This window comes from Moschus berezovskii, chromosome 15 (genome assembly GCF_049115385.1).
Source record: "Moschus berezovskii isolate FMDL1 chromosome 15, NW_MosBer_1.0, whole genome shotgun sequence".
Taxonomy (NCBI): Eukaryota; Metazoa; Chordata; class Mammalia; order Artiodactyla; family Moschidae; genus Moschus; species Moschus berezovskii.
In genome coordinates, this window is record NC_142474.1 from 19039435 (window position 1) to 19055796 (window position 16362).

Here is a 16362-nt window from a genome sequence, read left to right on the forward strand (position 1 = left end):
AGAGTGCTTCTTTAAAACAACCACTAGTCAGTTGCCGTCAGTTCAGTTCAGTTCAGTTCAGTCGCTCAGTTGTGTCCGACTCTCCGCGACCCCATGAATCACAGCACGCCAAGCCTCCCTGTCCATCACCAGCTCCCGGAGTTCACTCAAACTCATGTCCACAGAGACGGTAATGCCATCCAGCCATCTCATTCTCTGTCGTCCCCTTCTCCTCCCGCCCCCAACCTTTCCTAGCATCAGAGTCTTTTCCAGTGAGTCAACTCGTCGCATGAGGTGGCCAAAGTATTGCAGTTTCAGCTTTAGCATCAGTCCTTCCAATGAACACCCAGGATTGATCTCCTTTACAATGGACTGGTTGGATCTCTGCAGTACAAGGGACTCTCAAGAGTCTTCTCCAACACCACAGTTCAAAAGCATCAATTCTTCGGCGATCAGCTTTCTTCACAGTCCAACTCTCACATCCATACATGACCACTGGAAAAACCATAGCCTTGACTAGACGGACCTTTGTTGGCAAAGTAATGTCTCTGCTTTTTAATATACTATCAAGGTTGGTCATAACTTTCCTTCCAAGGAGTAAGCGTCTTTTAATTTCATGGCTGCACTCAGCATCCGCAGTGATTTTGGAGCCCCCAAAAATAAAGTCTGACACTGTTTCCCCATCTGTTTCCCATGAAGTGATGGGACCCAATGCCATGATCTTAGTTTTCTGCATGTTGAGCTTTAAGCCAACTTTTTCACTCTCCTCTTTGGCTTTCAACAGAGGCTTTTGAGTTCCTCTTCACTTTCTGCCATAAGGGTGGTGTCATCTGCATATCTGAGGTTATTGGTATTTCTCCCGGCAATCTTGATTCCAGCTTGTGCTTCTTCCAGCCCAGCGTTTCTCATGATGTACTCTGCCTAAACACTACTTATGTCAAATACTCATGACACAGCAACATCCAGTGGCTCTGCAGTGCCTGCTCGATGTGCACCGTACCCCTCAACCTGTCTTCAGTCTTCTTGTGATTCACCATCCTTTTTCTATCTTTCCTGCCTGCACCACTTTTCTTCCAGTATCTTCCTGTCTTCTCCTGAAATCTTTCCTAACTCATCCAGATTTACATTTGTGTCTTACTCTACCAGTGTGATTATAAATTTCTTTTCCTTTCTTTTTTAAGTTTACTTATTTATTTGTTTTTGGCTGCCCTGGGTCTTCATTGTTGTGTGGGCGTCTCATTGCTGTGGGCTTCTCTCGTTGTAGAGCATGGCTTCTAGGCTGTGTAGGGCTCCAGTAATTGTGGCCCATGGGCTTAATTGCTCCGGGGCATGTGGGAATCTTCCTGGACTAGGGAAGACCCGTGTCCCTGCATTGGCAGGCGGATTCTTAACCACTGGACCACCTGGGAAGCCCTATAAATTTTTTAAGTACTAGGATCATGGGCATCCTTGAATAACCTCCTTAGTGCCCAGGACAGAGCATGACACATTGTAAGTACACAGGAAATGATTCTTGATTTGATTTAATTTAACAAGTAATTTTGTTGCATGGTAAGGGGCTTCAAGGGGAAGAAAAGAATGAAGTAAAGATAATCCTTTTAAAAACTAACATGTGTATTGAGATATCTGTACTAGGTAAAGTATATTCTGAGTAACATTTTCGTGATTAATTTTCCTCAGCTACTCCCCTGACCCCTTCTCATCTGGCAGGGTTGTTGCAGAGCAGAGTGATACACGTGGAGGCCTGGGGCTTCCCATTCTCCCTTCCTACAGTGCCCAGATCCTCTGTGCCGTCAGGTGTTCTCTCAGTGACTACTCTGTGTTGGGGCCACATGGCCTTATCCTTACCATGGAGCTTCCATCAAACATCCCTGGTTCTGTCCTTGAGTAGTTCTTCACATAAGTGCTGGCCAGCTGTTAGCAACAACTGGCTCCCACCCCGTCCCCATATCTGTACACCACACACAGGCACTTCTCATCTTAGGGATCTTGAATGACAGGATTGGAGTAATACTATCTAGCATCCTATGTGTTTTATTGTGCTTATTGTGAGCCCTCCTCCCTTCCTAGAATGTAAGCTCCAGGAGTTCAGAAATCATGTCTCATTTATTGCTGTCTCCTCAACTCCTAGAACAGTGCTTGGTACATGGTTAGCATAAATACACATTAATTGAATGATGAAGGTATTGTTGAATTTTTTTTTCCTTGAGATCCAGCATCATTATTAATTTGTATGGCTCTGTTAAGGATTGTTTTCACATAGTATTCATTTATCCACTCATTCATTTATTTGGTCTTTCAGTTCAGTTCAGTTCAGTTCAGTCGCTCAGTCGTGTCCGACTCTCCGCGACCCCATGAATCACAGCACGCCAGGCCGCCCTGTCCATCACCAACTCCCGGAGTTCACTCAAACTCATGTCCATAGAGTCGGTGATGCCATCCAGCCATCTCATTCTCGGTCGTCCCCTTCTCCTCCCGCCTTTAACCACATGCTAATCCCTAAATGCTGTTGGTAGAGAGTATATTATAGAGAAATGGTCTTACAGGGTTTACAGTCTAGTTTTTGCCAAGAAGAGAAATGAAGTTGAATCTTTCGTAGGTTAATTTCCAAACTCAGTAGATGAACAAGTAAGATAGAGTTTACCTGGTTTTTGTTTCATTATGTTCTGTTTTTGCCACAAACTTTACCTAGAGAAGCTGGCCCAGGGCAGGGTTGAGCATGCTGACAGGATGGTACAGGAAACTAGGCAGCCCCCAGTGCCGAAGGGAGGGACGGAGACTGTCAGGCCCTGGGCTCATGTGGCGTAGTGGGTCAGGTTTGTCACCTCCTTTCCAAGGCAGTGTCATGGAGTTTGAGAGCACTTGGGCTCAGTTCCTACCCCTGCTATGTGTCCCTGGGCAAGGTCCTAATCTGTGTGCCTCAGTTTTCTCTCTTTAAAATAGGAGTAGCTGTGTTACCTGCCTCGCCGTCCAGCACTGTGGAGGGTGAACGAGTCAGCACATGGGAGACTCTCTGAACAGTGCCTGGGACTGAGATAGGTGTTTGATGCTATAAACTTTATTACTTAACTGTTAAGCATTTTTTTCCTCATGCAATAATCTAAAAAGAAAAAAGAAAGGCAGTTTTGCATAGTTTGAATGGAAAAGCAGAGACTCAGATCTGTCTTTCCAAGTCACAGGAGGGAAATGGAGCTCCTTGGGCCCAGAATTTACTTAGACTTCAGAGAATTTCTTAGGTTTGAGTGGGGCTTGAATACTAGAGAGAGAGCATCTCTTTAACAGATAATAGCATTCCAGCATTTGTTTTTCTTTTATAAAATGCCTATCCTTTTAAGAATGTTGTATGGGGAAAAAAAGAGGGAAAAGAATTACTTTAAGAGATGGGGTTGCAGAGCTCATAAGGCTAAGTGTCCTTCCATTGTCAGGGGGTGTTTGGATGTAATTCCTTGCCTCACCCTTGGATTCCTCATGACTTGAGCAGGATTAATCATATCACTCCTCCTCAGAATCCAGGCTCAGCCATTCCCAGGATACTCCTTCAGGGTTCTATAAGCTACCAGCTGAATGGCATATCTGTTTTGAGTCATAAAAAAACGTTGGGCTAGGAGTCAGAACACCTTGTTTCTGTGAACATCTTGAGCGTTTATGAGCTGAGCCATAATTAGGCGAGTCATCTGACCTCTCTGAGCCTTTGTTTCCTCATCTCTACAGCAGGGAACAACTTCTTTGTCAGATTACCACAGAGTCAGTATTTCAGAAGTTGTATGGTGCTGAACAGTAAGCAGTAAGGAAAAAACAGTGACAGATAAGCAGTCTGTGATCCAAACAGAACAATGGAAATGTCCACTTTACTGTTTGGGGCTGTGGACTTTGGTCTGACTTCCCCTGCCCTGCTTGGGTCACCAGTTAACATGTATGATTCAGTTAATTAGGGTTGCCCATCTCTTTCGCTCCCCATTCCTGCAGAGAAGGAGAATTCATGACTGATAAAAGGGATAGGAATCTCAATATCAGGAAGGGACTAGATTTTGGATCTTCTGAAAAACCATTGTGGTCCAGGTAACATGATGTCTGTCTTGGAGTCGCTGAGTGGAAAAGGACTCTGGCTGGGGCCTCTGAGCCCACTGTTGCCTATGGGTCCTCTGTTTGTTTAGATCCTCAGCACCCAGGGCAAGTGAAGAGTGTCCGGACTCTGTTAGCAAAGAGCTCTTGACCTTTTTTTAAGTATCCATTTTCAGCTGTTTGGCTCGTGTGTCTATGCACTTGAGATGGCCAGCACTGATGGGGAACAAGCATCCTCTAGTTTTCCACTGTCCCCAGTCTGCCTAAATTTAATAGAAAAACATTAAAAAGCTAAGTTGTGCCTGCAGCTTTTCTGCACTTAAAATGTAGTCATGAGGTCCAGGGGGCAATTGGGAGCCTGCAAGTGTCTCTGGAAACCTCCGTGTGTCCATATCTTCTTGCTGACTAAAATCAGATCTCATGGCTGCAGGCAGAATGCAGAGAACCCAGAGGAATGTCACTGACACATAGTGAACACATGAGTGGGAGAAAGGGCCCGGCTCCTCGGCCCTGGGGTGCTATGCTGCTGCTCCGTTGGAGACGCCTGCAGGCTCAAGCTAAATACACATCTTGCTTGTATTACATCTTGTCCAAGTAAGATTTTCCATTACCAAAACATAAGAGACGTAGAGGGCACCGTGACTGCTAAAACCCTACAAGACTGGTTGTCTGTGCTTAATGCCGCCGGGGTCAGCAAGTCACCAGCCTAGGATTGCATGTAACGGTTGCATTCTTTTTCTCAGCTGGCACTCAGTGAGGTCTGATTCTGTGCAAGTCTCACCTTCTGCTCCACATTCACTTGATAATCAAACCCTGTTGATCTTGCTGACTTTTCCCTCTTTATTCCTTTTGTCACTTATGTTAATTTAGTTTCTTACCAGCTTTCACCTGAGCCATTGCAGCAGCCTCCTGGTATTCGTGCCTCCAATCCTTCCCCCAGGTATATGGTTTGTATTTGCCAGGTTACTTCTCAAAAACAAATCTATGTAGGGGCTCCCCTGGTGGTCCAGTGGTTAAGAATCTGCCTGCCAGCGCAGGGGACACTGTTTGGATCCCTGGTGCAGGAAGATCTCACATGCCTAGTGTGCCACAAGTACTGAGCACCCAAGCTGCAACTACTGAAGCCTGACCACCTAGAGCCCATGCTCCGCAACAAGTGAAGCCACTGCAAGGAGAAGCCCATGCACCGCAGTGAAGAGTAGCCCCCACTCCCCGCAGCTAGAGAAAGCCCGCACACAGCAAAGACGAAGTGCAGCCAAAAATAAAAATAAATTAATTAAAAACACAAAAAGAACAACAAGGAAACCCCAATCTATCCAATAGCACAGGGAACTATATTCAATATCTTATAATAACATAAAATGGAAAAAGAATCTGAAAAAGAATTAAATATAATTATCCATATTTATATATGTATGAGTCACTTTGCTGTACACCTGAAACTAACACAGCTTTGTAAATCAACTATACTTCAATAAAACAACAACAGATCTCTCCATGCAGCTTCCCTGTGCTTAGGACTCTTCTTTGTCTTTTCATATGGCATTCAGGGCCATTTACAGTCAGACATAAACTGCCTTTCCAGCTCTGCCTTCTTCTTCCCATCATGAACTCTTTGTTATGGATTTTCCTCTGAGGATGCTGTAGTTGTTCAGCTCTCTGTGACTTTACACATGCTATTCTTTCTGTCTGAAAAGTACAGATCCCTCTTCATCCTCTGTTACCCAACGTAACAAATATTACTTCATCTCTGAAACCCTTGAGCCCCCAGACTCACCACTGCCGTTTTTAACCTACGGTATGCTGTTCCAGTCATTTGTTGTCATTGGTCTTTCACATGAAATTACGAATTTCTTGAAGACAGGTACTGGGTTTTATTCATCTTATACACCCAGCATGCCTAAAATATGGTAGGCACTCAGTATATACTTATCAAACGTGTTGAAGGCAGTGAAGAATTCTGCGTTCAGACAGCTTATGGTCTAGCAAGGAATATAAATTGCTTCATGAGACTACAGCTCAGAATCGAGAAATACCATGAGAGGTTTTAATAAATACATATACATGGTTAAGTCACAGATTGAAATGCTTGTGTGGGAAGAACCACTTGTAATTGGAATTATCTTTTATTGTGGTGAAATACATATGTTATTTATCATTTTAACCACTCATAGGTATACAATTCAGTGGCATTAGATACAGTCACAATGTTGGGTAACCATCACCACTGTCTATCTAGCCCCCAAATTTCTTCATCATTCCCAGTAAAAACTCCATGCTCATTAACTCCCCCATTTCCACTCGGCCCAGGTCGTGGTAACCTCTGTTCTACTTTCTGTCTCTTAAGAATTTGCCTGTCTTGGGTACCTCCTATGGGGGAATGATATGTTATTTGTCCTTCTGTGTCTGACTTATTTCACTAGGCATAGTGTTTTCAAGGTTCATCCATATTATAGCATACATAAAAATTTTACTCCTTTTTATGGCTGAATAATATTCCATTGTAGGTATATACCCTTTTTGTCTATCCATTCATCTGTTGATAAAAACTTTGTTTCCATCTATTGGCTAGTATAAATAATGTTGATATGAACATTGGTATACAAATATCTGTTGCAGTCTCAACTTTCAGTTCTTTTGGATATATAGTGAGGAGTGAAATTACTGAGTCATAGGGTAGTTCTATGTTTAACCTTTTGAGAAATCAAACTATTTTCCATAGCAGCTGTACCATTTTACATTCCCACCAGTAATGCATGAAAGTTCAAATTTTCCTGCATCCTTATCAATGCTTATTTTTCTTTTTAAAAAATTATAGCTATCCTAGTAGGTGTAAATGGAATTATCCTTTGTTTATGCTTTAGATAATTGTCTTGATAACTGGTTTTAACTTGCTTATTGGCCATTAGTGAACACTGAAAAATTAAACAGTTTTCACTTTCCAAATCTTGTATTTAATGACAGAAAAACAATTCGTTAGCACTTGTTTGCAGAGCATAAGTCCTTTCTTCAATTTGGAAACATAAGCAGAAAAACACTTCTTAGAAAGCTTCTGAATTACTCTTCTGTAGCACTTGTGATAGAGCAGGTAGGGATCAAAGGTCTGTTAATGTTTAATCTATTCACATACAGAGTTAATTGGCTATTATCTTGTTAGCATGAGAAAGAAAAACTTCAGTCACCCACTTGATGTTTTCTTACCCTGGTAACCACAAAATTCTTTCTCAGAATTTCAATCACAAACTCCTTTTTACTTCAGTCTGCTTGTGTATGCATTTTGATTCCAAATCTAGAACTCTAGCAGATGGTAGTAATAGAACTAGAAGTGGTCTTGAAACTTGTTTCAATGGAAGAGATTGCTTTGAAAGAGGTATGGCGTTTCAGAGGTGATGTCAAAACAGACTAAAAGAACAGGAGTTGTAGTCCTCAGGCTACAGTAGAATTGTGTTTGAAAACCATGAAAGCAGCAGCAGCATGTATCAAAGTTATTCAACACCTTCCCAAATCTTCGTACTCAGGAAATTATCTTAAAATTGGTAAAGTGCCTGGGCATCAATAATATAAGAGGTAATCATGACAGGAAATACTATATTGATTCATTTTACAGACATGTGCTGAGCAGTATGGCCATCTTTGCCCTCAGGGAGTTTGCAGTCTAATGCAATGAATGAGTGGGGGAACAACTTGGAAACAGATTATTAAAATAATACAGTAAGTCTTCCTGATAAAAATATTAACAGAAAACAGTAATTTTTTTCTATAAAGTGGGGACAGTAAACACCCCCTTTTTAGGATTATTGTGAAGATTAAAGAAATAATGCATACAAAGTTTTTAATACAGTTGCTGGCACATGGCAAGCATTCAGCAAATGTTAGCTAATATTATTTTGGAGAGGTTTTATTGAGTTGATGAATGACAGTATATCCATTGATTGCACACAACAGAGACCACAGCTAATTTAAACAAACAAAGGATTATTGGGGGCTAACTAAGGCTGACAGGACGGAAAGGACTGTTTAACGATAGGCCTCAGGTAGGAAAGATCCAAGGGAGCTCAGGGATCCTAGTGTTAGCAGTAGGAAGTTAGTATCCTCTTTGGGATGATCCAGCTTTAGCTGTGTTTTTATCTTTGGATGTTTCTAGTCAGAAACAACAGTCTGATTAGATTAGTTTAGATTCTGGGCCCGTCTCTGTCTGTGATGAGGAAACAAAGTTCTAGGATCAGCAGCCTACTAGCTCATGGAGTGGGAGAGTAGTAGGAAGGGCCCCAGGGAAGGGATACAGAAAGAATGAGTGATGTTCATTCAGGTAGTATCAGATACTTCCAAGATCTGCTGATCCATTGAGGCTGATGATATAAGCCACGAGGCCAACCCACAGAATAGCCTCTTGAGTATTTCTCTTGGCCATAGAATCGACTGTCCTGCCTTGTGACTGGTGCCAACCCAGTGTGATCATTCCTATCTGACATTCTTCACTGAAATTTATCTTGTTTCCTCATGTTTATTCTTAAGTACTGTAGCTAAAACAAAAGACTCGACTATTACAATAATAGAGGAAGGAAAACTTTCGGGGCTTTGTAGACTGCATTTCTTTTGATGTATTCAGTTATGATTATCGCTATCACACTTCTCAGCTCATGATCAGGAATTTGCTGTGGGTCTTAATTATGACTCCATCGTCAGACCCTCCTTCATCCTGTTATTTTGTCCTAGATGTGCCTCTGTGCATTTGACCTTGTTGAGTCTCGTCTTGTTTCTAAGATGATTTTTCAACACTTCAGAGTCTTTTCCATTTTACTTTTGTTTTCCAAAGTACTGAAATTAGCAGTTGGAGCTTTTTGCTTATGTTATTCTCCATTTCCGATATGACTCATCAGATGCAGAAAGGTGTGACAACTGGAGAGAAGACGCTAGATTTAGGTACCAGCTGTCTGAGATAAAAGTTGCAGCCCTGACTGCTAACACACAAGCAGGGTGTGACTTTGGGGCAAGTTACTTAACATCTTTGAGCTTCTGTTTCCTTGTTTATAGATTCAGGACAACAATCAGGCTATGAGATCTTGGGGGGCAAGGTTATTATGGTTGTGAGGCGCAAATAAGATCACACTCATGAAAACATCGTCAAATCAAATGTGATGTATGTTCATCATTGCTGCCTCCACTGTAATTATGAGCAGTACAGAGAGGGCCCACCCCTGCCCCTGGATTGTTTCCTTTAGGGTGTCGTGCTGTCAGTGCTGTTGTTAAAAGAGCCACTCTTTGAAGCCAGTGTTGATACCTCTATCAATATGCATGAGACGTGTTCAGAAACTTCAGAAATTAGAGATTATGGCTATCTTCCTCTCACCTTGTATGTCTTGACATGGAAGAAAATTAACTTGGCGTGATAGTTTGATCTTCCCAGGACCTTACTGTACCTCATCAGCTTCTTTTCAGGGTGATTACAGGCTTGTGGATGTGTTTGAATGCCTTGTCAAGACAGTAAATGACTGTAACTTCCACAGCCAGCCATCTCTTGCTTTGCTTTTTTCCAAGCCTGAGGAAGAGGCTTTTGTACTTTGTAACCATTCAGAATTTAATATTGAGAAATTCACAGTTTTGTTTTTTCGAATGTTATCAAGCTATACAGATCTTGAATATTCAGATCCCAAGCAGTAAAACATACAAATAAATAATAAGGAAAAATATTTTTAAAGGCATTTCAATGTAGCAAGCTTCTCTTGTGCATTAAATGTTTGAAATTATTTATTAAGATGAGATATACGGATTATCTCATGCCATGTTTAGGTTGGTTTTTCATCACAACTGGCACATCAGTTCAGTTCAGTTGCTCAGTCGTGTCCGACTCTCCGCGACTCCATGAATCACAGCATGCCAGGCCTCCCTGTCCATCACCAACTCCCGGATTTCACTCAAACTCATGTCCACAGAGTCGATGATACCATCCAGCCATCTCATTCTCTGTCATCCCCTTCTCCTCCCGCCCCCAACCTTTCCCAGCATCAGAGTCTTTTCCAGTGAGTCAACTCGTCGCATGAGGTGGCCAAAGTATTGCAGTTTCGGCTTTAGCATCAGTCCTTCCAATGAACACCCAGGATCGATCTCCCTTAGAATGGACTGGTTGGATCTCCTTGCGGTACAAGGGGCTCTCAAGAGTCTTCTCCAACACCACAGTTCAAAAGCGTCAATTCTTCGGCAATCAGCTTTCTTCACAGTCCAACTCTCACATCCATACATTACCACGGGAAAAACCATAGCCTTGCCTAGACGGACCTTTGTTGGCAAAGTAATGTCTCTGCTTTTTAATATATTATCAAGGCTGGTCATAACTTTCCTTCCAAGGAGTAAGCGTCTTTTAATTTCATGGCTGCAATCAGCATCCTAAGTGATTTTGGAGCCCCCAAAAATAAAGTCTGACACTGTTTCCAGTGTTTTTCCATCTATTTCCCATGAAGTGATGGGACCAGATGCCATGATCTTTGTTTTCTGAATGTTGAGCTTCAAGCCAACCTTTTCACTCTCCTCTTTCACTTTCATAAAGAGGCTTCTTTGTCCCTCTTCACTTTCTGCCATATGCTATACGCAAATGTTCACATTTTCTTTAAAAAAAAGGAAAAGAAATTGTCCATCTTTAATTATTTTTCCTTTTCTTTCTTCTTGGTCTTAACACAGTTTTCTCTGGACCTACCAAATGCACACACAACACACAGTTTTATTTGTTGGGTTTTGTGATCATTGCTAAAAGATCTACAGTAACTCTTTCATTCATAATGCAAGTGAGTTACACGCACACGTGTATTCGGTCTCTCCATGTGCCCTTCTGTTTTCACTGTTTCTGTGTATTTCACTTAATATTGCACAGTGAACTCATTTCTAACATTAAATAGACTAGCTGATGTTCAGTGCAATTAGCCTAGTGCCACACAATGACTGTAGCCCGTGGTGTTGACATTGCAAAGTGTTGCTGATGTCATTACTAATCCCTAGAAAGACAACTGAAACCCGATTTGCCCTCTTTTGTGCCGCATTATAGCCTTATATTGAATTTGATATATTATTTATGCTTCACTCAGCAATTCTAGGCACCCTTTGTCATGCTTTCATTCTAATGAATTCTTATCAGCCTGCGACTGTTAGCAGCTTTGCCTCAGTTGCCTTAACATTTATTATGACCTTCATGCTCACCAGTTCTTGTGTTACCCTTGCTAACTTTCTTTCATTCTCTTCTCCTGCACCATAATTACACCTTTCCCCCCAGTTTACCCAGGAATGGGGCTTAGCTTTTACTGGAGATATCTGATGTATTAATATTAGTAATCGGCCACTGATCACCCATCTGGCAGCCCACTCCTAGCTACCTTTTTAATTGGGGATATCTGAGTCGTTTTTACCCACCACCGTAGCGGCACTAGTGGTAAAGCACTTGCTTGCCAGTGCAGGAGACACAAGAGACATGGGATTTATCCCTGGGGCAAGAAGATCCTCTGGAAGAGGATTTAAAATGGCAAACCCACTCCAGTATTCTTGCTTGAAAAATTCAGTGGACAAGAGGAGCCCGGCAGGCTACACTCCATGGGGTTGCAAAGAGTCGGACACAACTAAGTGACTGAGCGCACACACAACACGCATACATAGTAGCTTTTAGCCCTGCCTCTACTGATAACCTGAGTTGTAGGGCACATGGAAGGGCAGCCACATTATTAATGGTGTTTGTTCCAACATAGGTAAGCATTGAAGTTGAACTGCCCTATAATCTCATCCTGACCCACTATCTCCTAGCTGTATAACCTTAACCTTCCCAGATAACCGTTTCCTCTTCTCTAAAGTGGGGATAGTTAATAGCACCTATCTCAGTCACTGGGAAAGATTTAGTGAGTTTATGTGTATGAAGTTCTTATCGTGGTTCTTGGCACATGGTAAACAGTGAATTATGGGGACTGTTTCTGAGACACTTTTGTGGCATGTGGTAAAACAGTGAATTATGGGGACTGTTTCTGAGATACTTTTGTGGCACCTGTAGACTGGGGAGAGAGGAGACTTTTTAGAAGACATCATTTGTAAGCTAAGTCTTAGAGGATAAAAAGGAGTAAGCATCCCTGTGGATGAAGAAAGGAGGATTCCTGGCAGCAGTATGCTTGAGACCCAGGAGAGAACATGACATGTTTGTGGAAATTGCACATCGTTTACTCTGACGGAGGGTGAGATAGAAGTAGGGAGACGGGAGGAGGTGAGGCAGGAAAGACAACCAAGAACAGATCACTAGGAACCTTACAGAGCTCATGGAAGACTTTCAACTTGATCTTCCATCAGTCCCTCCATCATCAGTTCCTCTGTTAAGCAGCCACATAAACGTCTATAAGAGCAGCGACAGGGAAAAGGGGAAAGAGGGCAGCAAACTGGCCTCAGACGAACTGGCATCTCTTTAAAGCAAATATTCCTCCTTGAAAATACTACATTAATTAAGCATGTGCCTTGCAAGATTCATTATTGCTTTACTTGTGTTCCCTGTTGGTTGTCTCATTCATTAATCTGCTGATTAGTAACCCTGAACTCTTGTCCCCCACCCCCCACCACCATTTTTGCATTGCCTTTTTAATATACTGTGCTATTCCCCCGGGACGTAAACTCCGGGACCCGTCCCTGGCCTGCTCGTGTTTGTTTTCTTTGCCCCTTGTGCCTGCCTCTGCTGTAACATTTGTAGTATGTGTTAAGTAATCCTTAAGGTAACATTTTTATTATGTCATAAAAAGTGCATGGCAAATATATTATAACTCATGGACTTTGTTTAAAAATGAACGGATAATTTATTGAGTGTGTTACATGAGCCTCGCTCCCCTCCCCATTTCAGCTGAGACTTGCTGCTCATTTAGCCTAGCCTCCTATCGAGTGCTCCCACCCTGTGACATGCTAGGAAAGCAGACCCATGGTTGGCTAGAAGTGACATCATAGTTTATGTACTCAATAAAAATTTAATTAAGTCATTACAGGAATTGCAGTCATCATTTAACCCTCTGATTTCTTCTGTTTCGTTTATTATTAAACATTCAGTAATAGCAGTCACCAAATCCTGATGGCTTATAAAATATCTGCATGAATTTTAATAGCTTAAATAAATGGGAAAATATGAGTAACTGATATAAAAGGAACCTTTTCCTTGTGGTGGTGCTATATGTATGGGTTTTTATAAAAAAGCAAAGCTTTATGGAAAGGAGAAGAGTTTAATAAGAGAACAACCCAGCATTAGCTGGGGAGAGTTTCTCATCTGATTTGTCTGTGTATTCATGGGCAGGGTGCTCCATATGGAATTATCTGGCAGTGAGGACACAGAACCTGCACACCAGCAGGTAAAAGCTTAAGTGAGGGAATAAGATCCCAGCAGAGGCTCTGTGTGTTGTCTGTGCTCAGTTGCGCAGTCATGTGTGACTCTCTGTGACCCCATGGACTGTAGCCCACCAGGCTCCTCTCTCCATGGAATTCTCCAGGCAAGAACACTGGAGTGGGTTGCTATTGCCTTCTCCAGGGAATCTTCCCAACCCAGGGATTGAACCCACATCTGCGTTGGCAGGTGGAGTCGTCACTGCTGAGCCACTTGGGAAGCCTCAACAGAGGTTCAGCAGAGGGAATATCCAGCCCCCTTGGGCTGCTGGGCTGGTTAGAAGGGCCCTGCAGGGTGAGTCCTATAGTTCAGAAAGCTGCTGTCACTTACCCTCACCTGTTGCCTGCAGATCATGTGTCTGCATTGATGGAGCCTCACCCTCTTCCAGGAAGGGCCCTTTTCATGATCTAATCCTGCTTCAGTGATGATGTCTAAAAACCATTCCTAGCTGTGGCAGCTTGCCACCTCTCAGCTGGAAGTGAGGGGAGAGGCCGCTTATAGGTCACCAGAGTTAGAACAGAGAACCAGGAGGTAGAGGATCCTTGCTCATGAGGAACTGGACTCCTCCTCTCCATTCCTTCTGGGCAACAGTGGGCTAGAACTCAGGTGCATCCCAAGAGGAGAAAGGATGTCTGTATGTAAATGAGCCTTATTGGAAAGCAGGAGTTGAAATTTGCATGTTAATGTGTTGGTGATCTCTGGAAATGCCCTGCACATGGTGAAATAGGGAAAGCTTCTATCCAGAAATCAGTTCTAATCTTGACTCTGAGACTAAATTGATGTGGGACTTGGGGGGCAAAGTCCCTTCCCCTTTGGGGTCTCAGTTCACCGTTTCCTCAAAGGGATGAGCCAAGTGACGTCTGAGGGTCCTTCCAGCTCTAAAGCTGCCTGGTTTGATGTAGCACACAAGCCAGCTCTGCTGAGCAGGTTCAGTGAATGTTTCTCGGACAGTTGCTGCCTTTGTGCTTGACATCTCTGACATCATCCCTTTGTGGCCCTGATTCTTTTTTTTTTTTTTTACGATTTTTTTTGATATGGACCATTTTTAAAGTCTTTATTGACTTTGTTACAACATTGGCTTCTGTTTTATGTTTTGGTTTCTGACTGTGAGGCTTGTGGGATCTTAGCTCCCCAACCAGGGATCAAACCCGCACCCCCTGCATTGGGAGACAAAGTCTTAACCACTGGATCCTCAGGGGTGTCCCACTCTGGTTCTTCTTGCACAGTTAGAATGACTCATACAGGAGGAGGGAGAGGAGCCCCTCAGCAGGAGGATGGGTTGTAGTCCCACCATCTCCTTGCAGAAGGAAGTAACTCGAGCTCTGGCCTGTTTCTTGATTCTACCTTAGCCCATACTGGAAGATGGCACAGTAAGAAGTTTGGCAGTTCTGAAATTTCTGAAACACGGAAGGTACTCAGGAGCAATAAACAGAAGCGGACAGAAGGATGTGACTGGATAAAACACACTCTGTGTGGCACTCAGGCCTTGTGAGGATTCAGTCCTCAGCATGCCAGCCCTAAACCCTGCTCTGGCCAGGCACTAGCCTAGGTGTCGGGGGTGTTGAGATTCATCAGAAAGAGTTCCTCATGGCCTTTGAACTGCTGGAAAACTAGTGGGAAAGGTTGGTGCCCTGCGGGACAGGTGTTGTGTCCCCAGGAGCAGTGTGAACAGAGAGCTCTGGGAACGCAAAAGACGGATGGCTGTTTTGGCCTGGGGTGAAGGTGGGGTGGGAAAGGTCATGGATTGCACCACTGCATCCAGTCTCACATTTTCCAGTCTTGAGTCTCACAATTCTCTCTCTCTCTTTTTGAAAATTGTCCATGACTATAAAGTATTGGAGCTGGTTTTAGTTTTATATAAACAAACCAGAAGGTATTACTCATAATTCCTTGCATTTGCAGAGCACTTTGCAGCTTACCAAGGCTTTCAGCATATATCGTGGAAGAAATGAATGAGTGAACAGATGAATGAAGTACATGCTAATTCATTTGCTCTACAAACCAGTCCTCTGTGTAGGGCATTTCAGAGACAAGGACGTAGACTTAGGTTACTTGACTTGCCCAAGATCGCATCCTAGGTATACAGCAGAATTATGACTTGAACCCAGGTTTTCTGACTAAATCCAGATCCTTTCAGTACTCCTTTCTGCCCTTCTTCAGAGACCAGTGATAAACCACAGGATGAAATCATTCAGTATTTGATTTATGACCCGAAGTAAAATCATCTTCCCGGAGGCAGGAACCTGGTGGAATGTCAGGCACATGGACTCGGGATTCAGACTGACCTGGATACTTCATCACTACTTTGCTGTGGGACCTGGAGCACGTCACCTCACCTGTCTGAGTCTCAGTTTTCTGTGTCTATAAAAGCATGGTTATAGCATATCTACCTTTCTGAGCTCCAGTGACAGAAGGGATGATGTCCATAAAGCACATGGCCTGTAACAGGTGCTCAGGAAATGGAGGAGATGTTGGTGGGCAACCGTCATGGTTGTTAAGCACAAACCTTATTCTCCGTATAAAGTTCCAAATGCCTGGGTTGTTTCTGAAACTTGTCAATTTAAATAGTCAACGGGTCCTTTCTGTGTATTACGTATGACACCAGGTTTTCTGCTGGGATGCCAGAGAGGAATGAAACATGGACCCCTTTCCTTAAACATATTCCTGGAGGTCAGATTCCCGGAGTCAGAGTTTCACCCTGTTGAAGAGGTTTCTTGAACTGCACTCTCGGTTCCGCAGGCTCACCTGGCTGTTCTCTGAGAGGAGCTCTACCTGAGGCTCCACAGCTTCACTGACACTGCGTTTCTGGAACAGTCCATTCACATTAACAGTGTCACTAATTCAGCGCATCCTGTTCTCCCCTCCTCTTCACAGCCTCAGGGGTCACCTTTCTCCTCAGCATCTCACTCACAGCCCAGCCTCTCTTCCTCCTCTTCCCACCT

At 43.2% G+C, this 16362-nt stretch overlaps 1 protein-coding gene across 1 annotated transcript in view; it reads left to right on the forward strand.

The window, feature by feature from the left end:
• The window catches only part of UQCC1 (ubiquinol-cytochrome c reductase complex assembly factor 1), a 100458-nt gene that overhangs the window by 75724 nt on the left and 8372 nt on the right, over nt 1–16362 (forward strand). The gene's annotated exons all lie outside the window — the stretch shown is intronic.